Below are 25,395 nucleotides of genomic sequence, written 5' to 3'. Positions count from 1 at the left end.
GCAAACTAACATGAGCCCATAATTGAAGACCACACTGTCCAATAGAAGTACCATTTATAAAATGTCAAGGCCATAGTCTAATAATTTTCACTTTGTAGCCAGAGTAATATCTCCAAACTATAACGTCCATACATATAAGTGCATGAGTATTAATATCATAACAGCATTGTCACAAATAAAAGTAACAGGTACCCATATAATCCTATACCCTGGTTGTGATAGGTTGTCTCACCATACATGTAAAGGGAAATAGCAGGTAATGAAAAGGAAGAAGAAAGGAGAAATTGAGTAGAATAGACATGTTAGAAGCTTCCTACATGGCTATGTGCTATCAGCCCCTATGTACATTTCAAGTACCCAAGAAATATTGAAGTTCATGATCTAAGTTCAAACGTTTGTCTACCACATGCTGTTTCATTATCCACCGGGCTTCACATTGTCTCTGTTTCCACCTCGTACATCCTTCTGCGCAAATTCAAGTAAATGGAATCTAAACCCCAAGTGTACATTGTGGGCTCCACAATTTTTAGCATGTACTACAATAGGGTGTCTTTCATCTAGTTGCTTTAACACTCTAAAATGTTCTGAAATACAATCTTTCAGAGGTCGAATAGTAATTCCCACATATATTTTGTCACATCTACAAATTAAGACATAAACAACATATTTAGTTGTACAGTCAATGTGCATACAGATATAACATGTTTGTGAGTTGTTGAAAACAAACTCTGTAATGCCATTCAAAGATAGTCTGCAAATATTACAGTGTCTACACATGTATGGGCACTTACTCTTCCTATGAAGCCATGTTTCATTCACTTGTTGTGTTCTAGGGTAGCTTGGGCTGACAATATTGCATTTTCCTCTGCCCTTGCGGTATGTAACACTTGGGTGTTTAATGACAAGGTTATAGTGTTCTGTCTGAAGTGAGTAAAATCTTTATGTTAGACCATATGATAGCTCCTAACCAATATCAGTGGTGTCTTCTTATTGTTTTTTTATTCTTGATATCCTTAGGGGTATTACTTTGCTTAAATTTCTTAGATCTCATATGTGCTTTTACAACAACAGCTTTCTCATAACCCTGGGCTAGAAATCTACTTTCTATGTCTTCAATGTTACATTCAAATTCGGTTTGCTTGCTACAGTTGCATCTCATTCTAATAATTTCCCCAAAGGGTATTAAGTTGACCTGGCATCTAGGGTGAGAACTAATAACATAAAGTAACGAAGTGCAAGAAATGGCCTTTCTGTATATACTGCTTTTAATCTTTTCACTGCCTATATATACCTCGACATCCAGAAACACACTTTTCTCTTTCCTAAACTCAATCGTCAAACCTATTTGAAAGCGAAACATATATAATCTATTTTGTGCATACAAATCTAACAGAATGTATAATTTACAACTTTGTACTGTATCACTCCAATTTGATATCATGATTGCTATGTGTTCTGTATCCGTCAACTCAAATGCTGACTCAACTAAAATAAGTAAAAAATCATCAGTGGGGGAGAGGGCACGTGACGCGGCAAACAAAATGGGCGCTCCTCCTTGCGCTCCGCGATTTAGGCGGCGCTTTTCACATGAAGGTTGCGTTTTCAGCCAGCGTTTTACAGCTAGAAAGGCGGATTCTGGAATCGGAAATGCTTCCCTACGGCTGGGTATGCTTCTTGCAAACTATTATGCACTCTTTTTCCTAAAAAAGGTCAAAATGTTCAATCTTCGAAGACGGCCGCCATTTGTTTTTCCACTTGTTTTTTTATAGAAGGATAAAACAAACTCTTTCCTCCTCTTTTTGATTTGGAATCTCCTGCTTCCTTGGCTCTATCTTTAATTGCTGCATTTTCAGGATAGCTACCCTATAGCACTGACTTTGGAGGACTATTTCTATCTCATGGTGTTTACTGGTCAATTTTTTTACCTCAGCATCAGTCCATTGAAGGTGTGTCATCGGTTTATAAGATGTATTTCCTGGCCGGTGCATCTGCGCTATCCTTTTGTCGCACTTTGCTGTATTTTTGTGTGCGTTATCCTCTTTTGGTGTGCTTTTCATTCAACTTTTGTGGCTTTTTGGGTCAGTTCATTGACGTTGCGCGCAGGAGGTTTCCTCCCTTACTACCTTTAAAGCGGCCCTCTAAGTGTTCATCACGATGGAGCACGCCCATAATTCAAAAGCATCAATTACTACTTCTGCTACACGTAAGGACTCTGCCTCTGCTGGTAAGCGCCTTAAAAAGGACCCTCCTTCTCCCTCTACGTCTCCACTTCCTGTCACTCTTGAGGATATAATGGAGGAGTTATGCCTTAGCCGTCCATTTATGGCTGATACCACCACTACTTTACAGAGATTGGAAACTAAATTGTCCAACTTGGATAAAAGGGTGACAGATGTTGAACAACAAATCAGTGATGCTCAGGATGTTGTCGCCAAGGCTGTCAACTTCATCAAGGAAGTGGAAATACTCAAGAAAACCTCTGAGGATTTGGAGAATCGTAATAGGCGCAATATTCTGCGCATTTATGGTATTCCGGAGAATTCGGAGGGGACAGACATTATCCATTTCTTGAAGACACAAGTCTTACCTATTACTGGATTGCCTAAACATCACGATGTGAATATTCAAAGGGCGCGTCATCTCGGACCAAAGAATTCTTCTACTTCCTCTAAACCCGGAGGCATCATTGCTTATTTTCTCCTCTATTCTGACTTTATGACTATTCTTCACTCTGCTAAACAACACAAGCAATTACTGTGGTTTGGTCATAAAATCTTTCTCTCTCAAGACGTTTCTAGGCTTACTGCTGCGCGTTGCAAGGAGTTCCTGGACTTACGTCCCACGCTACGATCCATGAATGCTCGATATGGCCTTATTCATCCTTGTTTTTTCAAGGTCACCTACAAAGAAAGAACTTTCAGCTCTGATGACCCAGCGGATCTTCAGAAGTTCTTCAACACCCATAAAGAAGACTTCATGGAACACAGCAGTTCTTGATGCTTCTATGCTTTTGTCTGATGTTTTATAACCCCTTGTTATGTTCGCTATATTGTTTCTTGTTGTAATGTTGTTCTTGTTCTCCTCACCTTGTTTTTTAGGTCTCCTCTTCAATCGTTGTGGTTCTCCCTTCCCCTCATTGTGTTGTTCCGTCTTGGGATATATTTCTCCCAGTGCGCTGCCTTCCCTTCATAATTGTTTGGTAAGTTTCCTTCACTTGTCTTACATTGTCTTGTCTGGTCTCATGGCTTGGTTGTTATTTTTTCATGTTTTCCTTACTTGTTTCCAATGTTTTGGGACCATGCATTTGACATCCTCTTTTGCTGTGCAGTCATTTGTTCTTTGCTGCTCCCGCTTTCACTTTACTGTCTTATTCGCTCTTGCTAAAGCCTTTTGGTTTTTCGCCATCTTTTTATCTTTACTTTACCTCAGGGGAGTTTTAATCTCCCATTTTCTTTCTCTTCTTTTCATTTTCTCTCTTTTTCCCTCATTCTTATTGTGGCGTTTTCTCTCCATCTCTGCTCTTTTTGTTCTATTTCTTTTCATTGTCTATATTTAGGTCTTCCTTCTTCCTTTTTACTTTCCTCATATCTTATTGAGTCTCTTTTTCTTTCGTGTGGTAGCGATGTTTCATGCTTCTTTAAGATTGTATTCTTCCTCTCAATCAGTCCTTCCTTTCTCTTCTACGCTGTTTATTTTTTGTCTTGTATCTTTTTTCTCCTACTTTTTTTCCCTATTTTCCTGCATAGCTTTCTCTTTTCCTCTTAAATGAATGGTCTTCATGTGATATCTTGGAATGTTAAAGGTCTTCGTAACCCGATCAAGAAGCAACGGGTTTTATCTCATTTAGCAAGATTGAAATGCCAAGTTGCTTTGTTGCAAGAAACTCACCTTTCTCAAAAGGACCTTTCCTCTTTACGCAAGCAGTGGGTGGGTGATGTGTTTTGTTCGCATTCAGTTAATAATAAGAATGGTGTTCTCATTTTGTTTCATAAATCACTGTCAATTCAGCTTATTAACGAGTTTTCAGATTCAAATGGCTGATTGTTGTATTTAAATGTTATTGTTAATAACTCAGCTCTATCCTTTTGCAATGTGTATGGCCCTAATGGTGTTGATCTTACTTTTTGGAATGACTTTTCTAGCCTTCTATCCTCTCACACTAGTGTTGATTTAATTGTTGGAGGTGATTGCAATCAGTTAATGGACCCATTCCTGGACCTTAAATCTCAGACCAGATACATTCCTAATAAAATGCAAAAGTTCTTTTTCAAAGCAATCTCTTCAAGAGGCTTAATTGATTCCTGGAGATTGTCTCATCCGGACACATTGGAATTTTCCTTTTTCTCCCCAGTCCATTCATCACATTCCCGCATTGATTACATTTTCCTCACTCAACATACATTTCAATTCCTGAGAAATGTTGAAATTGGCTCTATTCTTATCTCTGACCATGCCCCCATTATCTTGGACTTTGATTTTCCCTCGCCTACCCCCAGCTCCCGCCGTTGGCGTTTTAATAACTATCTCCTTTTGGATCCTCTCTTTATTGATCAATTTACTCTTTTCATGGATGAATTTTTTCATAATAATCTCAACTCTGCCTCTCAGTTCCATTTTGTTTGGGATGCTTTTAAAGTCTCGGCTAGAGGCTTTGTTATTGATTTCGTTTCCCGAAAAAAGAAACAGGCTATTTCTAAATCTTCCCTTATTCTTAAGCAGATCAAAGACCTGGAGCCTAATTTCTATACCTCAAACACTCCTGAAGCCCTTTCTTCCCTTATTAAAGCGAAACTTCAATTTAATAAATTCTCTTGTGAGGCGGCTTGTAATCACCTTTTAAAGTTTAATTCTAAAATGTATGGAGGGCGCAATAAAGCTGGTAGAACTCTTGCAAATTATCTTAAATTAAGAAACAAAAATCTAACATAACTGTTATTACTGATGCGCATGGGAATCGTTATAGCACGGATGATAAGATCCTTGATTGCTTTGTTCAGTACTACTCCTCTCTCTATACACCTGAATCAACTCCATCTCCGTCTCAAATAGACTCTTTCTTTCTCAATATACCTAAGTCTTCTTCCATGGATCTTGATTTCTCCTCACTTGAGGCCCACATCTCTGCCAAAGAGATTTTACAAGCAATTTCTCTGTTACCCAAAGAAAGATAAGTCCCCCGGCCCTGATGGCTTTACTGTACGCTTTTATTTTCAATTCAAAAATTATTTGATACCTCACTTATCCTCCTTTTCTTTTGAATTTTAGCAGGCCCACCCTTCAAAATACCACCCCCTCTTTTCCTTTGATTATGTATAGGAGCAATTGATGATCCCTGATTCTGAGCTTGGACCACAACAGGATGAGGTACTTCTGTAGTGCTATTACAACTAGAGCCCAAGCTTGGAAGAGATACATTAGCTGTAGAACAGTCCACAACATTGGAGTCAGCAACAACTACCTGATTGGGGCTTACACCACAGCCTAACTGACTCGGTGGAATAGGGGATACCACAGTCCCAATCGCACCTAACGACGAACGCTTCACTGTGATTAGATCCAAGGATAAGCGCTTCTCAGTGTAGGCTATTTCTTTTTCAATAATTTTAGTAGCCCTCTTAAAGAATTGGTCCAGGGTACCCGTGACCACCCCTCCAGAGGAAGAAAGCGTTACATTCCTAACCTTTCCTGAACGCAAAGACATGATGACTTCCTTATCAGCGCCAGGCACACTTACAGAAAAATATACTTTATAAATGACTACCTTAACTAGCTCAAAGCAGTACAAGTTGTCCAAATGTTCAAGGATGTAAGAGGCTGTTGAAATAGGGGGGGCGCAGCCCGGCCTTGTTCATCCTTGGACGGCCTTAGACGGCCCGCCCTTTGCCCGGGCTTCACCCCGGTCTTCGTCCCGCGCGCATCCCGCGTACTGCGGGAGTATTCGATGTTATATAGGAGGCAAGGGGGCGGGAAGAGGACCCAGGTGCGCTGGATGATGAAGCGCACAGACTGCTGGTCCTCGCAGTCCCACTCCTCAAGTCGATTTAATGTTCCAGCAGGTGTTAGCCCCAAATCGGCAAGAGCATAAGCAAGAGTCAAGAGGCACCACGAACCAAAATAATTTCCCGGTTTACTCCTTGTTGGAACAAACCACACGGGTAAAATGACAGCAGAGTTCACGGCTGTGAGCGGCACCTCTCCTCCTTGATAGCTTATTTCCCCTCCATGGGTGAATCCAAAGGTTCCTTTACTCAAGCCATGTTATGCTTACTCTCTAAAAAGGACAAAGATCCCTCCCTTTGCAAAAACGATCGGCCCATTTCTTTGATCAATACGGACTGCAAAATATATGCAAAAATTTTAGACTCTCGTCTGAATACTGTTGTTCTTGACCTCATTAATATCTATCAGTCCGGCTTCGTTAAAGGTAGGTCTATTACTGATAATTCTAGAACTCTTCTTAACATTATTCATATTGCTTCTAACATGAATGTTCCCCTCGCTGCCATTACCCTCGATGCTGAGAAAGCATTTGATAGGGTTAACTGGGACTTCATGTTTGGGGCTTTGTGTTGGCATGGTTTCAGTCCCCATATCATTACTCTGATTCGACTATTATATTCTGACCCCTCCACTTCTATTTGGGTTAATGGTGCTCAATCAGCTTATTTCCCTTTACATAGGGGTACTAGACAAGGTTGTCCTTTGTCTCCCCTTCTTTTTATTTTAGCCTTAGAACCTCTCCTCGAGAAAATCAGGCGCTCCATCTCTTATTCTGGTTTTGTCTATAAATCACTAGATATCAAATTCACTGCATATGCCGACGATATATTACTCTATATTTCCAACCCGTCTACTTCCATACCTGCCATTTTTTCTTCACTCACTGAATATTCTTCAGTTTCTGGATATAAGTTGAATATTGATAAATCCGAAGTCTTACTTCTCAACAAACACTGTCTTTCATATATGTTTCGCGACTCTGTTTTGAATGGAATACAACAAGTATTAAATGCTTGGGTGTTTTCTATGCCAATTCTATTAAAGATACCATCAAAATCAATCATAAAGATATCCTTTCCAAGCTCTCTGCTCTTATAGAACGTTGGTCTCCTTTATTTCTCTGTTGGTGGGGTAGATTGGCAACTGTTAAAATGATGCTCCTCCCCATTATCAATTTTTATCTCTCGATGCTACCCATTTCCCTTCCCGCTTACTTTTTCACGCATATCAATCGTATCCTTGTTCATTTTCTGTGGAACAACCGTAAATCCAGGATATCCTTGTCTCGTCTTCAGCCACCTAAGCACTTGGGAGGGGTTAATTTCCCCAATTTGGTCCATTTCCATTCTTCCTTCACTTTAAAACAAATTTGGCCATTTCTCTCCAATTCATCTTCTCCCCCTGCCACTGCTTGGAGTGCCCTAGAGTTAGCACAAATTTCACCTTTCTCTGTCCTTGCAGCTACTCACTTATCTCAACCTCCCAAATGCTTTCTTTCTCCCACTTTCAAGCTCTCCAGGGCGTCTCGCTGGCATTGTTCCGGTCATCTTTTTCCCAAGTATATATACACTCCCTCATTCCGTTATGGTACATTCATTCCTTATGGATAAATAAAAAAGCCCTCTTTTGGAAGGATTGGATTGATTAAGGAATTATATATGCAGACAACCTTTTAGTTCATGGTTCCTTAATGGACTTTTCAGACATTTGCTCATCTTTTCATTTATCTACTAAGTATTCTTCCCTTTTCCCTGCTTTGTCTTCCCTCATCTCTCACCACAATTCTTTATCTGATACTGCCTCTTCAGACTCCCCTTCATTAGATTTTACCACCCCACACAAGGCTGCTCTTATTTATAAGATTCTCTCCCACTCTACTCCCGATCGTCCTAAATCCAAAATTGAGCTTGCATGGGAAAAGGATTTAACACAGGAGTTTTCCTTTCCCATTTGGGAATCCATCTGGTCTAAAATTCATACGGTTTCTCGTTCGGCTAGCACCACCCAGACCCTTTATTTTTTTTATAACAGACTTTTCATTACCCCATCTGACCTTTTCAAGTTTAAAACTTTGGACTCCAGTCAATGCTGGTCCTGTCCCCATCCTGAGAGTAATCTCTTCCATATGTTTTTCCAATGTGCCTTGGTCTTATCCCTTTGACGATTTATTTGGTGCAAGCTGAATGAGATTTTAAGCCTGAAGACCCATTTGATATTGTTCATATTTTTCTAGGTGGTTCTTCCCCCATTTGGAATGTTTATAGACTTGTTTTTGCAGATTATTACTACAAATTGGAAAGATACTTCAAAGATCTCTCACGTAGCATGGTGGAATCTGTTGTGCCATCATCACCGACTTGATCGTGCTCATGCTACTACTACTTTTCTTTTAAATAAAGAGATTTGGTGAGGTTACCTTCAACTGAATTTCTTTCCAGACGTGTTTCATAAAATGCCTTTATGTCTCCTTTAAGCTTTATTAACTTTCTGTCTCCTGTTCTCTTACTCCCTTCCCTTTTCTCTCTCTTCTCTTCTCTTCTTTTCCTCTTTTTCCCTCTTTCTTTCTTCTATTATTTATAACACTTAAAAAAAAAGCATTTTCTCTTTGTATTTACATTATCCTTTCTCTTTTTTGGAGGGGGGGGATTTCTTGGTTTTTACAATTTATACCTATTTTGTACTGTTTCCAAGTCTTTCGGCCTTTGCCTTTTTTTTTTAACTGTAATTCTGTATTTATTGTTTTACTTGGCATATCCTATTTAATAAAGCTTTCTAAACTTAAAAAATCATCAGTGATACTATCACCATTTTCGATAAAACATCAACCATTCAAACACCCACAGTGGGATTTTTGGGGATAACTGCATGTATAATGCATAAATGGTACAATATATAAGCACTGACACATCTTAGTACATTATTTTCAGTATGAATGAAAAAGAGAGAAAGTATGACCAACCTGCAGACATCAAAGATAGGAAGAACTGGCATTAAATCCACTTCATCAAAATGTGTAGTCCTGGGTAAATCAGTTTATATACTTCAATCAATCAATCAATCAATCAATCAAGAATTTGTATAGTGCACTACTCACCCATGAGGGTCTCAAGGCTCTGAGGGGAGAAGGGGGGTCGGAAGCTACTGGTCGGACAGCCATGTCTTGAGGCGTCTCCTGAAGGTTAGTAGGTCCTGGGTGTGGTGCAGTTGGGCAGGTAGGGCATTCCACGTCTTTGCGGCGAGGTGGGAGAGTGATCTGATGCCAGTGCCCGTTCAGCGGATGCATGGGACGGTGGCTAGGGCGAGGTCAGCGGATCGGAGCTGGCAGTTCAGGGTGTAGAAGGACAGTTGTTCATTGAGGTATGTTGGCCCGGCGTTGTGGGGTGCTTTGTGGGCATGGGTGAGGAGTTTGAAGGTGATCCTCTTGTTGACCGGGAGCCAATGCAGTTTTCTTAGGTGGGTGGTGATGTGCCTGTGATGGGGGAGTCCGAGGATGAGGTGTGCAGAGGCGTTCTGTATGTGTTGAAATCTCCTCTGGAGTGTGGTCGTGGTTCCTGCGTGGAGGGAATTGCCGTAGTCCAGCCTGCTGCTTACGAGTGCTTGGGTGACTGTTCTCCTGGTTTTGGTGGGGATCCATCTGTAGATCTTGCAGAGCATTCGGAGGGTGTTGAAGTAGGCAGGGAAAACAGCGTTGACTTGCTGGGTCATAGACAGCATTGAGTCTAGAAGTAACCCTAGGTTGCTTGCGTGGTTTGTGGGTGTCGGGGCCGCTCCCAGCACGGCCGGCCACCAGGAGTCATCCCATGCTGTGGGGGTGGAGCTGAGGATGAGGAGCTCCATTTTGCCTGAGTTCAATTTCAGTTGGCTGGTTTTCATCCAGTCTGCGACGGCCTTCATTCCCTCATGGAGGTTGGTTTTGGTGATGGCCGGGTCTTTGGTGACGGAGAGGATCAGCTGTGTGTCGTCAACGTACAAGATGATGTTGAAGTGATGTGCTTGGACGATATTGGCGAGCGGTGCCATGTAGATGTTGAACAGGGTTGGGCTGAGGGATGATCCTTGTGGTACGTCGCAGGTGATTGTGGTGGCTTCGGAACAGAACGGGGGATGCAGACTTTCTGTGTTCTGCCTGTGAGGAAGTAGGTTATCCAGTCCAGGGTTTTTCCTCGGATCCCTGCGTCGTGGAGGCGTGGGCGCAGGGTGCGGTGGCAGACGGTGTCAAAGGCGGCCGAGAGATCCAGGAGGATGAGGGCCGCAATGTCGTTCTTGTCCAGTGTGGCTTTGATGTCATCAGTGGCGGTGATGAGGGCGGTCTCGTTTCTGTAGTTGCTGCGGAATGCGGATTGGGAGGAGTCCAGGATGTTGTTCTCCTCCATGAAGTGGGTCAGTTGTCTGTTGGTGTTCTTCTCAATGACTTTTGCTGGAAACAGGAGCAGGGAGATGGGTGGGGAGTTCTTGAGGTCCTTAGGGTCCGCCTTGGGTTTCTTGAGGAGAGCTTTGATCTTGGTGTGTTTCCAGCTCTCTGGGAAGGTGGTCATCTCAAAAGATCTGTTGATGAGCTTTCCGAGTTGGGGTGCGATGATGGAGCCTGCCTTGTTGAAGATGTGGTGGGAGCAGGGGTCAGAAGGAGCCCCGGAGTGGATGGTATTCATGGTTTTGAGGGTGTCTTCATCGTTAAAGTTGTTCCAGGAGAGTAGAAGGTCGGTGTGCTTGGTGGGTGTTGGGTCAGGGGGTTGGCGTCAGTCATCGGCGCCTGAGTGCCGAAGCTGTCATGGATGCCTGCGATCTTGCAGTTGAAGAAGGTAGCCAGGGAGTCACAGATTTTTTTGAGTTAGCGGTACATCATTGGAGCTGGATCTGGGGGTGGCAAGTTCATTCACAATGTTGAAAAGCTCTTTGCTGTTGTGTGCATTGTTGTCGATGCGCTCTTGGATGTTCTTTTGGTGGATCTGATGAGTAGGTGGTGTTTGCATCTGGTGTTCGTGACAGCTGCATGGTTGTCTAGTGTCTGGTCTTTGCGCCATTGCTTCTCGAGTCTTCTGCAGGTGTGCTTGGAGTTCTGGAGGACGGCATTGAACCAGATGGCTCTCGAGTCAGTGCGGCTGTTGGAGGGCTTCCTGATCAGGGCAAGGGTGTTGGCGCAGTCATCGATCAATTGCCCAAAGTTTCGGGCTGATGCATTGGATTCTTGGGGCTCGAGTGGAGGGTCTGGCGAGTGTGGTGATAAGCTGGTCTTCAGTGACTCTTTTCCAGTTACGGTGTGGGATACAGTGCAGTAGGTTGTGTGCCGTGTGTTTCTCGAAGGAGAAGTGGATGCAGTGGTGGTCGGTCCAGTGGAGTTCGGTGGTGTGGCTGAAGGTAACGTGGTCTCTTGCGGTGTAGATGGGGTTGAGCGTGTGTCCAGCGGATTGGGTGTGTGTTGTGATGAGTTGTTTGAGTCAGTGTTGTGGAGTTGCTGTTGATGGTGTTCTCGAGGTGGAAATTCAGGTCTCCGAGGAGGATGTAGTACATGGAGGCGAGGGCGTGCGTGCTGATAAGGCTGGCGATGGATTCGCAGAACTGTGGTCGGGGAACTGGGGGTCTGTCTACAAGGGTTTCTCTGAGGGTGGTTTTGCTGTTGATGTGGATCTGGAAGTGTAGATGTTTGGCCATGATGAGGGCATCTTCAGTGCTGGTTCAGATTCTGATGGTGTTCTTGTGGATGATGGCAATTGCTCCTCCTGGTTTGTTGTTGTTCTGGTCCCTGCCTGTAATCTTGTAGCCGTATGGGATGGCTGTGGCTATGTCCGGTGCCAAGGAGTTGTTCAGCCAGGTCTCCATCAGGAAGGCAACGTCCGTGGCAGAGGAGTCGAGCAGGTCCCAGAGTTCGATGGTATGCTTGTGGATTGACCGGGTGTTGAGCAATATGCAGCTGAGGTGATTGTGGCGTACGGTGTCGCGATGGGCGCGCCGTGCTGACATGCGGTGGCTGGTGTAGCTGCAGCTTTGACAGGTGAAGGGTCTGTGGATGAGCTTTGGGGTGGCCTGGAAGCAGGTGGAATTTCAGCCAGCATTGAGGGTGTGGAGGGGTGGAGGGTTTTTGCGTCGTAGCGTGGTTGGGTCCTTTGGAGGTCACGGGGGACAGAGGTTCTGGCACTGGGTGCGGGCCAGGCGCGGACGGGCTTGCCTTAGGCGCGCCTTTGACGCACCCACTGCACACGTCCACTGCGCTGCCGCGCCGTACTTGAGTTTTTTATAGTCTTGGCTAGTGACCAGTAGCGACTTTACAATCAGTCTATATTGCCGATCCTGTTCTGCTGAATAAGTATTTTGGGGCATATTTATTATTCTTTCAAGGAATAAAGGGAAGAATACAAAGCTGCTGTGTTGGTTCGCATGCAAGGGAGAAATGCTCCATATTTACAAAGATATCGAGATGTTCTCCTCTTTCCTTGTGCTGCACCATTGAGCAATGGTGCATCTGTTACAGAGAGGATTGCTTTTGTGCAGGAAGGGACACCTGCTGCACAAAACAATCCAAACAGGCATTTTCTTCTTTCTATGTGTGCTGCAGATTACAGCACAAATGGAAAGAGGAAATAACGAGGAGAAATATAGATATTTCTCCATGTTACACCTCACTGGAGAAAGCGTAGGTATTTGACACATTCCCAGGTTTACTAGCATGAGTAAATCTAAGAATGTGCCAAAAGCCATGGGTGGATTCATGGGAACGCTCATGCTTCACAAAAGGAATACTTTCCAAGTTGAAATGTAAAATATTGCAGCACAAGCAGCATTCCCTTTGTTGTCTTGTATATATTACTGAAACCTTTGTTTTATCCTTGAGGCATGTTCCGGGACACAAAGACAATACAAAGGCTTTTTAAATCTGAGCCATTAGGAATAATCCAGGAAGGAGGAGTTCAATGATTTCCAATCAGCTTCAGGAATAGTTTGATTAGAGATTGAGACTGTGATTTTCAGCAGAAGAAAGTTGGCAGTGCTGACATCACCTGAAAGGAACACACTAGTCCCAAAACAATCTGCCTCCTTACATATTGTGCAAAAGATTAGAAAGGACAATAAGATTTTGCGTTATTAGTAGACATTTTCTGTTTGGGAATGCAATGCAGTGTTTTTAGTAAATTGTTTGTATGACGATGTTGCTCATTTTGATTACTGGCCACATGACTTTGGACTTAATTGTGTGTGCTACTGGAAGACAGTGGTATTCTTTGATTTGAAGGATACTGTTCAATGGTAGCTTCAAATATTTGGTAAAGTCTTGCTACTTGATTTTACAGTCTCTGTTGCTTTTGGTTGGTTTGATAGGCCTCTAGTGTGGCATATGTTGCACAACTTAAACATTTCTAACTTTAAAATTTATGTGAGTTCAAAACTCAATTTCAGCTGAAGGAGCAGTTCATAGGTTTTGTCCTCCCATTCCTATATGTGTCAAAAGATTTAGAACGCATTCAATAGTTTGTAGAACATGACAGCCTATTGGAATACTTTCATAGTGTATAGCACAACCACTGATGGCGAGTGTGTCTGGGTTTTTTATAAATGTGACTGTTTACAGATTGAGGAAACTGTCTCCTCAGATGGTTGCTGAGTTTACCACCTCTGCTTCCAGCTTTATTTTTCACTCAGAGCTAAGTCAGTATTTCTTATCAGACAAGTTCCATTTGGCTTCTTTCCTACGCCTGGATGAACCCAGCATCAAATGTGTGTAAGGATATTATACTGGATAAGGCCCACTCTAACCCATAGTTAAGCTATATTCTGGTCACCCTTGGAATCCTTGGTTTATTTGATTGGTTCATTGAACCTAATAGTATTTATAATACTGCTAAGGCAGAGGTGAAAGCACCATTTATGGAGTACTTTGAAGATACACGATTGAAAACCGATCTAGAAAAACCATCAGTTTCAAATTTTTGTAGATCTTTTCTCCCAGGTGAACCTGCTATGTATTGGTCTTAGAACTTATGAGGTGCAAGCGAACAATTCTTTTTCGTTTCAGGGCAGGATCAATTTTTTGGTCCTTGTTTTTTGTTAAAACTCCCCAGATTTAGAGGGAAATAAGATTTTACCTTCTGACTTTGGCTCAGAAATGGGCGTAAAAATCGTCCAGCTGGGAGAGGCTGCAGACTGTATCTGGCAAAGTTCACTAAACATTAGGTAGCTGTTTAATGAGCTCTCACTGAAACAATTGATTTTGGTGAGAAAATCCAAATTCTGCACCTGCAAAAGTCCTCTCGTCAGTTGAACACTTTTCACACCTTCGCGCAGTCAAGATTTCTACCATCAGTCTTGTTATGGAGCTCAACATTGTCTGGCAGGGTAAGCCTGAGGCTGTATCCAACAAATTCCTCTTGAAATTAGACACCAAGACCGGGATTAATCTGTTTCAGAAGACTTTCTTGGGGTCCAGAGAGCCCACCAATATATACATCCATTATCTTGAAGGGTGTCCCCTGTGACTTACCACTGGCTTGGCAGGTGACATAGGACCTACAGGAAACATTTTATTTAGTGCTCATCCAGGCTTAAAATAAGTCAGTGAACATATGTTTCAATGTTTTTGCCTAGTGAAGGTGTCCTGCTTGGTGGAAATCATGAGCCAACTCAATTAAGACGACCCTATAGCACTGGGGGATCACCAAAACTATAGTTGAACAAGGCTCAGGGATCTTAAGCTCACAAAACAAGGTACCATACTCCCAATGCATCTGGTGATCACCACACTTGTCACAGTTGACCTGTTCCTCTGCACGCCACCATAGACCCTCAAGAGTCTGATACGCATTCTGCATGTGGAAGAAGTATGGGGCATATTATCAAGGGCGTTTATCTCCAGCTTTTTTGGCTTTAAAAGCCAAGAAAGCAGAGATAAAATTATCTCCCTATTACCTAGCTGTCGCTAACACCAGTTAGCGACAGCTAGTAGGAGATAGCGACCATCTTGGGCCCCACTTTGCATGTCAGTGATATTTATCACCAATGACATGCAAAGTGGGCGTGCCAAGATGTTAGCGACTGGAAACAGTCGCTAACATCGCTATCTCCTATTACCAACTTATGGAGATATTCGCGCTAAGCGCGAATATCTCCAAAAGCTAACACCTGCCCTGAGCAGTTCTTAGCCATGTTATCCAATGGGAGGTGGATAACATGGCTAAGAGCATTAGCTCGGTAATGCATGAATATCGCTGACTTTTCAGCGATATTCATGCATTGCGGCCGATTTTTATCGCATTTGCGATAAACCTTGGTAATACCAAGGTTTATTTGCGATAAAAATCGCCGCAGCTCAGCGATAAATTTTTGTCTCTAACCAAGCAATAGCGATAATTATCGCTATTGCTTGGTAATATGCCCCTATGTCTGGGACAACCCTCCATCAAATTGTAGCTCACCTAGTACACTGAGGTCTCCCAAGGCAAACGGTAAAACAATGAGTGTTGAAAATGACCTCTTTGTAGGTTATAGCCATTAGATATTTGTCTTCATTTGCAAAACCCATTTCTGCTAGCCATAGGGCTCTGCACACTTCATTTAACGAGTGGCAAGGTGGTTGTACTGTCATCTATAGAGATATTAGAATTGGCATACACCAAATAGGTACATCAAATCTATATGTGTGCCCATAGCAAAGTGCACCACATGTACGCATGGTATGAAAATTAAATACTGCTAATGGGCTGCAGTACTCATCACTGCATCATTGTCCAGAAAGCAATGCACTAGATCCGAACATTCAGCGCCTTGGTTCACAGACAAACTTAAAAATCTTCTGCAGATCTGTCATAGACAACAGTGGAAATAGCACTTGCAGCTTCATCCCATTGAGAAAGCAGAGGATAAAGCCCTCATACATCAGTATAAACTTACCATTGGCCTTGGTAAATTCACCTTCTGCACGGAAAAGTAAAACTGGCAGAAAACTCCTCTAAGGAACTTTTTAAAGTAGTTAAAGAACTATGTCAACCATTAAGTCCTGCCCTCACTGACCCCTCACTAGAGTTCTGTGATAGGCTGGGCATCTACTCTACAGAATACCAAGGAACTCAAGCCCTAGATACAGGGATTATTCTGTAGCGTTGGAAGAAAGCCAGTTATTCCACTCCCCCCAAAAAACAAATGCTGATGCTGATGATATGAAAATTGTTTCCCCTATTTCACTTCTGCCCACACCAGCTAAAATTATTTAAAACATTTCAATCAGGAACTAGTCAATTTGATTGACACCTGCGATATTCTTGACCCCTCAAAAAAATGATTTAGAATTGGTCACATTACTGAGATGTTTAAAGAAAAGTGGTGAACCCAATATAACCTTGTAGGCTTGGGCAATAAAATCAGTCAAAGCAAAGATATCTACAAGGGATTTCACTTGTTTTCAAAGTATTGTAAGTTCAGAAATATTTGTGAGTCAGTTAAATGTAATCAGACTCCTAGGTGTCCCGCTAAGACAAACCAAACTAAATCTAATTGACAAAGCACAGTAGAAAAAACGGGGAAAACTGAGAAGGCAGAGGTACGTCCAAAACTTGTTACAGTGCCAGCACCAGCAGGAAGAAATGATCGTCCCCGGCTTGGGCAAGATTCGGGTCACCCCGCCGAAGACACTGCTACAAACGCAAGACAGGGCTCAACCAAAGGGAAAGAAGCGGCACTAAGGCAGCCTACCTTGCTAGAAGCGTTTTCCCCCAGGAGAGGCTCCCAGCCGGACACGGAGCTTACCGTGAGCAGAGACGTCCTCGAGGACGCAACAGCAGACGCTCCCAGCGCGGAGGCAGCGGAGGCAGCGGTCGCTAGGCAACCCCGAGACGCGGCAGGAACTCTTACCAGTAGCTGCGGCGGAGGTGGAGGTAACACTGAAGCCGTGGCTCCTAAGGTAAAGCAGAGCAGCAACAGCGGAGTGCAGGTGATCGAAGAGCCGAGTAATAGCCCTTTAACATCAGACATAGGCGGGGGGCCATACAGTCCCGGGGCAGCGGGAAGTGCAGACATGATGGAGGCGCTAATCCAATTAGAAGCTGAAATAAGCAGCAAAAGAGATAAAGAGATAAACAATGAGGCCAGCAAAACCAATATAGCAGAAAAAAGTGTTTCACTGACTGTAGAAGAAACCTTGGGTTTGGGGGGGGGGGAAAGAGGGAGCCTCAGTAGAAGGGGAATGCTTCTACTCAGTTAATGAAGAAACTGATACTACCCAGTCAAGTGATGTCACGTCAGAAGAGGGGGAGGTAGAAGGAGAAACAAGCTCTGGGTCAAACCTATCAATGAAAGAAACTACGCAGAATAAGAGAAGGCTAAAGGGTAGAAGTCATGGAGGAGTATTGGAAGCACCCTTGGTAGGAGGGAAGAAGTTAGACTGGGACTACTCTGCAACCTCGCAGACCTACCTAGAGGAAGGCAATTTTCAGTCTTTAGACAATACCCCCATGCCAGTGCACTATCAGGCCTCTTTTGACATGATATGCTCCACGCTCAAACAGATGCAAGGAGAAGCAAGGACAGAAAGCCGAAGGGCTAGGCAAGCCACAAAAAAGATTCAGAATACCCTCAGGAAGGTTAACAAGCTTTATGAAGGTGTCGTCGAGAGAGTGACTGAGGTCGAGGAGCGAACTGGGAAGCTAGAGGATGATGTCAGGGGGTGGCAGGACTTCAAATTGGAGCAGGAAAAATTGACGGGCGATCTGCAATGGAAGCTGGAGGACTTCGAAAACCGCTAGAGGCGGAATAACATTCGTATTTTGGGTGTGGCGGAAGGAGCGGAGAAGGATGACATTATGCACTTTATTGTTAACCTGCTAAGAGGAGCTTTCCCCGAATCACAGTGGGAGTGGGAAAGAGAGATTCAACGAGCCCACAGATATCCCTTTACCATCAGAAAAGGTCGACGCGGCGAGGGGCAGGCAGCTCAACATGCACTGCCTAGGGCTATCTTGATCTATGTTGGAAATTACCTGCTCAGGGAGGAAATAATGGACAAGGCCAGACCTGACAAGAAAAGATCCTTTGAGGGAATCACCTTCTTTGCCAGGCCAGACTTCTGCCACGTGACGGTGGAGAGAAGATGGAGACTTAGACAGTTTATTAAACCCTTTCAGGCCTTAGGCTCTGAGGCGTTTCTGCTATTTCCTGCAAGGCTAAAAGTGGTTACAAGGGGTAGAACAAATATCTTCTTGTCTGAGATTAAGGCTCAACAATTCTTGGAGGAGATCAAATCACAGAAAGGGGGCTGAGAAATATAGAACTGTTAAACTCCAGGGAGTTGGAAAGAGTACACGCGGGGGGTATGCATGGTTAGAGGAAGATGTTAGACCTTGTAATACTGTTGTTTAAATTATTGTTAAGGGGGCACCACACGCAAAATAGCGAAATATACAAGTGGAAGACATAGAGGGGGGACATACACTCTATAGGGTGATGGGTGAAGCGGGGAGAGAGGAGAGATCCCCACGAGCTCTTGCGGCTACACATAGGTCTTATGGACCTATTTGCCAATAAAGGGGGGAGGGGGGAGGGAGCCAGAGGGGGGGTAGGGTGGGAGCAGGGGGCATGGGGGGTAAAAAGAGGGTTAAAAATGTTTAAAAAAGTGAGGGAGGATGTAAGAAGGAGCACAGGAAAGCACATTTCACAGTACAGGGAATTCACATTTGTCAGTATGTATTAGCCAGAAGGATGGGGATACATGATAACTGTTGGACTCATCATCAAAGCAAAGAGTCAGATTGGATAGGTTATGCAGAGCTGGGCAAAACTTATGATATATTTTAATGTATTGTAGGATTGCAACTATTAACATCTGTGGTCTCAACGACTCGGGGAAAAGATTGAGAGTGGCGGCACTACTTAGGACTCTTAAGTTGGATTTGGTTTGCCTCCAAGAGACGCATGTTGAAGCTTCTAAGGGTTATTTTATGGACCAATTAGGGTTCTCGGTATTGGCAAATACTAAGCAAGGGACGAGGCATAGAGGGGTGGCGGTACTAGGAAGACCTACTGACGTAGAGGTAATAAGGAAATCGGAGGATCAATGGGGAAGGTGGGTAATATTGGAAATAATATTTAAGGGAGGAAAATGTACCATAGTTTCTGTGTATGGTTTGACAGAAGATGATCCTGATCTTTTCCAATTTTTAGATACTGAGTTGGCACTATGGCCCGAGCCAATCATATGCTGTGGAGACTTTAATATTCATGATCCCAGTAGCTCATTTGAGGGTATATGCAGGGAGAAAAAAGAGAACCCATAGGGCACTGTCAGATATGGTGTCAAATAATTCCTTAGTGGATCCATGGGTTAAGCTGTACCCAGGTATAGATGGAAGTACATTCTACTCGGCCCTCCACAAAGTACTTGTTAGACTGGACTACTTCTTGATTTCATCCCCATTGTTATCAGAAGCACAAATAGAAAAACAACCTCGAATTGTTTCGGATCATAGTCCTCTGATTCTAACCATTAGATTGGGCCTGGCACGCCAAAAAGCTATGCAGTGGACATTCGATAGAGCCCTTTTGAAGGATGAAGGCTATAGGGCTTATATGACAGAATGGATTAGGGCCTACTGGGAGATTAATAAAGGTACGGCCCCTGTGGGAGTGGTGTGGGATGCCTTTAAGGCTGGGGCACGAGGTGAGACAATGAGCTATGTGTTTTCAGCCCAGAAAAGGATACGACTCAAAATTAACGAAGTATATCAAAAGCTGATAAGAGTTGAGGAGAAATTGGCGCAGGATTTAAAAAACAGGGCACCAATAGAAGAACACCTGCTAAACATAGTGGCTCTTAGAGCGGAGGCGGCGGAAAGTATCTAAAAAAAAGCAGCAGAAAACTACCTAACTAAGAGGGAAGCCGCTTACGAGTTTAGCAAGAAGGTAGGCCACTTATTAGCAGTACGCACCAGACAGAGACTAGCAGCATCAGACATTGCGGAGATTATGGATAAGAATGGAATTATGGTCACTGAAACAACTGAAGTAAGGGAAGTGTTTAGGCAATTTTACGAAGAATTATATACGAGAGGTAGTGCAGGAACAACTAGTGAAGTTGGAAGTTATTTAAGCGATATTATCCTTCCGGGGGTATCTGAGGAAGAAAAGGTTAGGTTGGACTCCCCTTTTACTTTGGAGGAATTTCTTACAGCATTATGCATGTTACCTTCGGGCAAAGCAGCTGGCCCAGACCAGCTCCCGGCGGAGTTTTATAAAGTATTCTATCAAATTGTGGGAACTGAAATGTTTAATGTCATGCTGGAGGCGCAGAAGGAGGATAAGATACCCGAGTCATGGGGGGAAGCAGATATCATTGTTATCTTAAAAAAAGGGAAATATTCGACACTCCCAGGGTCATATAGGCCTATTACATTAATAAATGCAGATACTAAGGTGTACTCCAAGATTTTAGCGACAAGATTGGCAGAGGTAATAGAGGGATTAGTAAGCCATACTCAGCATGGGTTTATCCCTGGAAAAGACACTACGCAGCATATTAGACAGGTGATTACAACTTTTGACGCAGCGGATGTCCTGGGGGACTCCATCGCGGCACTTTTTTTGGACGCCGAAAAGGCGTTCGATAGAGTCTCCTGGGAATACTTATGGCCAATACTAAAATGGAATGGATTGGGGAATAGTTTTATAACCGCAATACAGACTCTTTATAAGAATCTGTCAGGAAGGATTAGAGTTAATAGAAGTAAATCGGCAGCAGTTAGGATTGAGAGAGGGACAAGACAGGGCTGCCCATCCTCCCCATTACTATTTGCTCTCTATCTGGACCCATTGATAAGGAAAATGGAAAGTAATGGTAGGATTCCTTCAATAAGGTTGAATGGATGTGAGGTAAAAACTCTTGCCTATGCCGACGACGTGGCCATTTTAACACCCAATCCCAGCATGGCCATAGGGGAAATCGAGTCAGAAGCACAAAGGTTTGGACAAATATCAGGGTACAGTCTAAATAGCTCCAAAACTCAAATAGTATGTAACCAACATAGTGTGTTCAATGATCAAAGAGTTGTGGACTCAGCGGTATATCTGGGGGTTGCGATCACAGCTAATTTAGACTCGTTGGTACAGAATAATATAGCGCCACTGATGTCAAAGGTTAAGTCGGATCTGGATCGAATGAACAATCTGCATTTGTCGTTAGTGGGTTGCACTAACGTTATAAAAATGTTAATATTGCCAAAATTTTTGTACTTTTATAGGAAAATACCGTTATTTTTTGAGACAAAATGGTTTAAAGCTCTCGAAAAAATGCTGAACAGATTTATTGGGCCCATGGTAAGACCCGTAGGGCATACCGCTTTATGTCTCTGCCTAGAGAGAGGGGAGGTTGGGGGGTGCCTGATTTCAGATTATACTACTGGGCCTCCGCACTGCAATACATGCGGGGATTGATAGGTGGGGGTGGCCTAGACGCTAGAACAGCAAATGATTCATCCAGGATGTACTCTATTGTGTTGGGACCGGAGGTAGAGAATTCCTTTTTCAAATGTATTGACTTCGCATACTTTAAAAGAACTAGATTTAAGACAGTTCAAGCCGCAATTAAGATTTGGAATACTGTAATGAAGAGAATTGGACTGGGTCGATATAATTGGTATACAAGGTTGCATAAAAATGTGTCACTCCCAACGCAGATTTTCGGTGATAGTACAATGGCGGGCTGGATGGAGAAGGGGATAGTACAGATTGGGGATGTGAGGAATACGGAGGGGGTGTTCCAATTTACAGACCTGATTACCAGATTCGGATTAGATAGGAGGGATCTTTTTAAATTTTTCCAGTTAAGAAGTTCTCTGGGGAATAAGCAGGGTGGGAGCGTAGGGTTTACTAAGGTAGAAATACTGGAGAAGATAAGGTTAGGGGGGGACTGTTGTATACGGTCTTTTTACGCAAACTTGCTAGCAGGGAAACCAGATGATATGGACAAGTTCAGTGAGAAGTGGGCAGACAAGCTGGAAGGTGAGGTTACTTGGTTTAAAGAGTCACTGGAATTAGGACAAACTCTCCTCTGTTCAGCACCACTGCTATCACAGCAGTATAAAACCCTTTACTCATTATACTTCACCCCTGCAAAGATAGCAAAATGGGGGGGTAGCGTAGGTACTACATGTCCAAGATGTAGTTCCCTTGATGCAGACTTAATACACTTATTTGCTGTATGCCCGCAGATACAAACAGTGATAAAAGACATAGAGAAGTTTTTTGATGCAACCCTGAATATCCAGATTACCTTAAAACCACCAGAAATATTGCTAGGGATAGTCACAGATACTAATGTTACTCAGAAGGAGTTTATTTTTGTCGCAATGGCAGTTTTTAGACTATGTATAGCCAGGGCTTGGCTGGACAAAAATCCTCCAGCAATGCAAGTTTGGCTGGCTAATCTTTTGTCAATTTATAATCTGGAAAAAAACATCTACGCCCGGAAAGGTAGAAAAGGGAGGAGATTAGGGTTAAGGATATGGGACCCCATTATAAGATGGAGAGAGGGCCTGGGACTGAGGGATTAGGCTAGGAAAGTTTGGAGGAATATATGTGACATTTGATGTATTAATTGGTGTTGATATTAATTTATTGCAATATCTAGGATGCTTTGATGAATTTTGTGTATGATGTAATACGCTATATGAATTTAAATGTAACTTTGGAGAAGGTACTGTGAAGTGTGCGAACTGTGCAATGATGGAAATAAAAAAATATAAAAAAATAAAAAAAAGACAAAGCACAAAAGAAAAAGAAAGCACACGGAAGATCCTAGTCGTGGAAAATTAATTTATCTGATTTTAGCATGTTTTAAAATTGAGAAGGGTACAGTTGAACAAAGTAGATATCAGCAAAATAAAGTCATGACAAAGATGTACAAATGCATTTGAACATACAATTCATAACCTACGTCAGCTCCTAAATATCACAAAGCAAATATTATCCAAAAATCAATAAATATTGCTCCAGAAAGACAATTTTTCTTGGAGTTGGCGGGACTGTCGACGTTTCGGTCTTGGTGGCTTCAGTCCGTTAGACCATCCACAGGACAAATAACTTTATGCAGGATATACAACCCTAAACAAATGTAATAATATGTTATCACATGACATAGTATTGACACAAAATCAATTTGACTAAACTAGAGTCGGACCGTGTGCGATGGGGACAGTAGCGAGATGGACATAGCAAGATACCAGTGTCAAGAGATCACGTATGTGCTTAGCCCAAGGTACTGTAAGTGAATCAAAACATCCATACCTTAAACCCAGTGTATTAACTATGGGGAAAGCAGGCAGAACTAGCGATAACAATAGGCTTACTTCTATGGTAATCACAAAATGACACAGGTTGACCTTGAGTCAAATTGGCAATGGAAAACCACGTGGAGATCACTGGCAGTAGAAAGCAGCGTACAAATCACTGTCAAAATAAGCAAAATGAGTAAAAATAACTCAGTTGATCCACAGTATGTGAAAATGAAGCAATAGACGACCAATTTGGATGCATACTTGGTCGTATCAGACAACAAAAATGTCAGAATAGTGAAGCCAGCAATGGGTCTTCCTAAATTCTTCAAAAGTGGAGAACAGTGGGGGCCTCTACACCGGACAAACAAGGACAAAGCGATACAATTACAGCCCCGCAAGAGTTGAATATAGTAGCTCAGACAGCTTGGGACCCGGAAACCCCCCAGAGTTGGGAGGCTAACTCAACATTACAGGAGGACGAAACCCCTGAGGAACCAGGACTATAAGTTGAACATTTGCGGGGGGCAACCAGCAAAAGAAAGCGTAGAACAGCTCGATTAGGTCCCGACCAGAAAGGGAAAAAGGCGAAAAAAGGACGGAAAAGTCCTCAGAAAGTAATCTTTTCTGAGGATCATAGAACTGGCGATAATTTGCAGATTATACAAGATAAAGAAATTGCCCCAGAGAAAGCAGGGACTCCTGCGGGAAATGAGGATTCATTTTGGAGAAAGTTGGAGGACAGACTTAAAGCAATTGAATATAGACTTGGGAAGTCAGAGGAGGAGATAAAGGATACCTTAGCAAGTCTAACTGATAAGCTAAGTAGGGGTGACCATCTGAAAAATAGAGGAAAAGGGAACGTTAGGGAGGAAGAAATAGATCTAACCCTCAATGATACAGCTAGACCTCCCAATGCAGTAAAAACCCCACTGAGGGGAAAAACAGGGGTGGTGGAAGAAGGCAAGAGGGGGGCCAAGGTTGAAAATGGCTTGCAGAAGGGCCCTGTTAAGGAAGGGCTGGGAAATATCACTGTTAAACAATTGCATCCTAATCTAAATCTACCCCAGATTGTGTCCCGTACATTGCGGTTTTAATGGGGGTCCCAGAACTGAACGCAGAAGTGGAGGTATCCTATGACCAACTAAAAAACAAAACTATACATTGACTGTAATAGGCCCCTGCCCCAAGAAGCTAAATGCAAGATATTGCACGTAAGAAGAGTGGGCTGGGTGGGAACTAACAAGAAAAATAAAGCTGGTGACTGTATTGTGGTAAATTTTAATGATCCAAGGGCAGCCCAGCATGTTACTACCGCCCAACAGAAAAATACACGTACCAGCATCGAGGTGCAAGACCTTAGTTACTTTTACAAGCCTTATCAGGCTGGGACCTCCGGTAGACAATGGGAAGATCGAGAGGGGTGGAAACAGCAGTTGAATAGAGGGAGGGGCTGGACACATAGGGTTAGGAACGAGAACCAGGTTTATCACTTAAATGGGTTACAGTAACTTGAGAGTGGGGAAGCAGAAAGAAGTGAAGTGTGTCCCATATCCTTATATAAATATGCTCTACTGAGCTGGGGCTCACACCTCAGCGAAGTGGACTGACTATCGAATACTGTAACAGCAAAGGAAAGCGACCTACATTTAAGGATAGATGACAAACCGACATTAAAGGGGGTGCTCCCAAATATGATAGAGGGGGCACATGGCAACATATCGCGAAGGATAGCAACCGACACTAATATAGCTATTGGACCCTCCTTTGCCACAGGCTCTATAATGTTGAGCGAATGGAACACCTTAGAATTACTCTCCTGGAACGTGGCGGGGCTCTCAGCCAAATTCCAAAACACCGAGTGGCTGGAATACATAAATAAATATAATGTAATTTGTGACCAAGAAACCTGGGAAGTTGAAACAACTAATTTTAATCTGGTGGGGTATAAATTGTTTGGAACCCCAGCTGTTAGATCCACGGCAGGCAGAGTGAAAGGGGGCCTCGTTCTGTGGGTTCGTCGGACTCTAGAGGGGATCTGGAAGGATCTTAACTGGAAGTCAGACTGTATGTTAGCGGTACAGTTTAAAACTAAGGATCTTAATTTGATTATAGTCAATTTTTACAACGCGGGTGGCTGCAGAGTAGGGGAGCT

This window comes from Lissotriton helveticus, chromosome 4_1, assembly GCF_964261635.1.
Source record: "Lissotriton helveticus chromosome 4_1, aLisHel1.1, whole genome shotgun sequence".
Taxonomy (NCBI): Eukaryota; Metazoa; Chordata; class Amphibia; order Caudata; family Salamandridae; genus Lissotriton; species Lissotriton helveticus.
The sequence above is the reverse complement of the archived record's forward strand: the minus strand, read 5'-3'. Positions refer to the sequence as shown.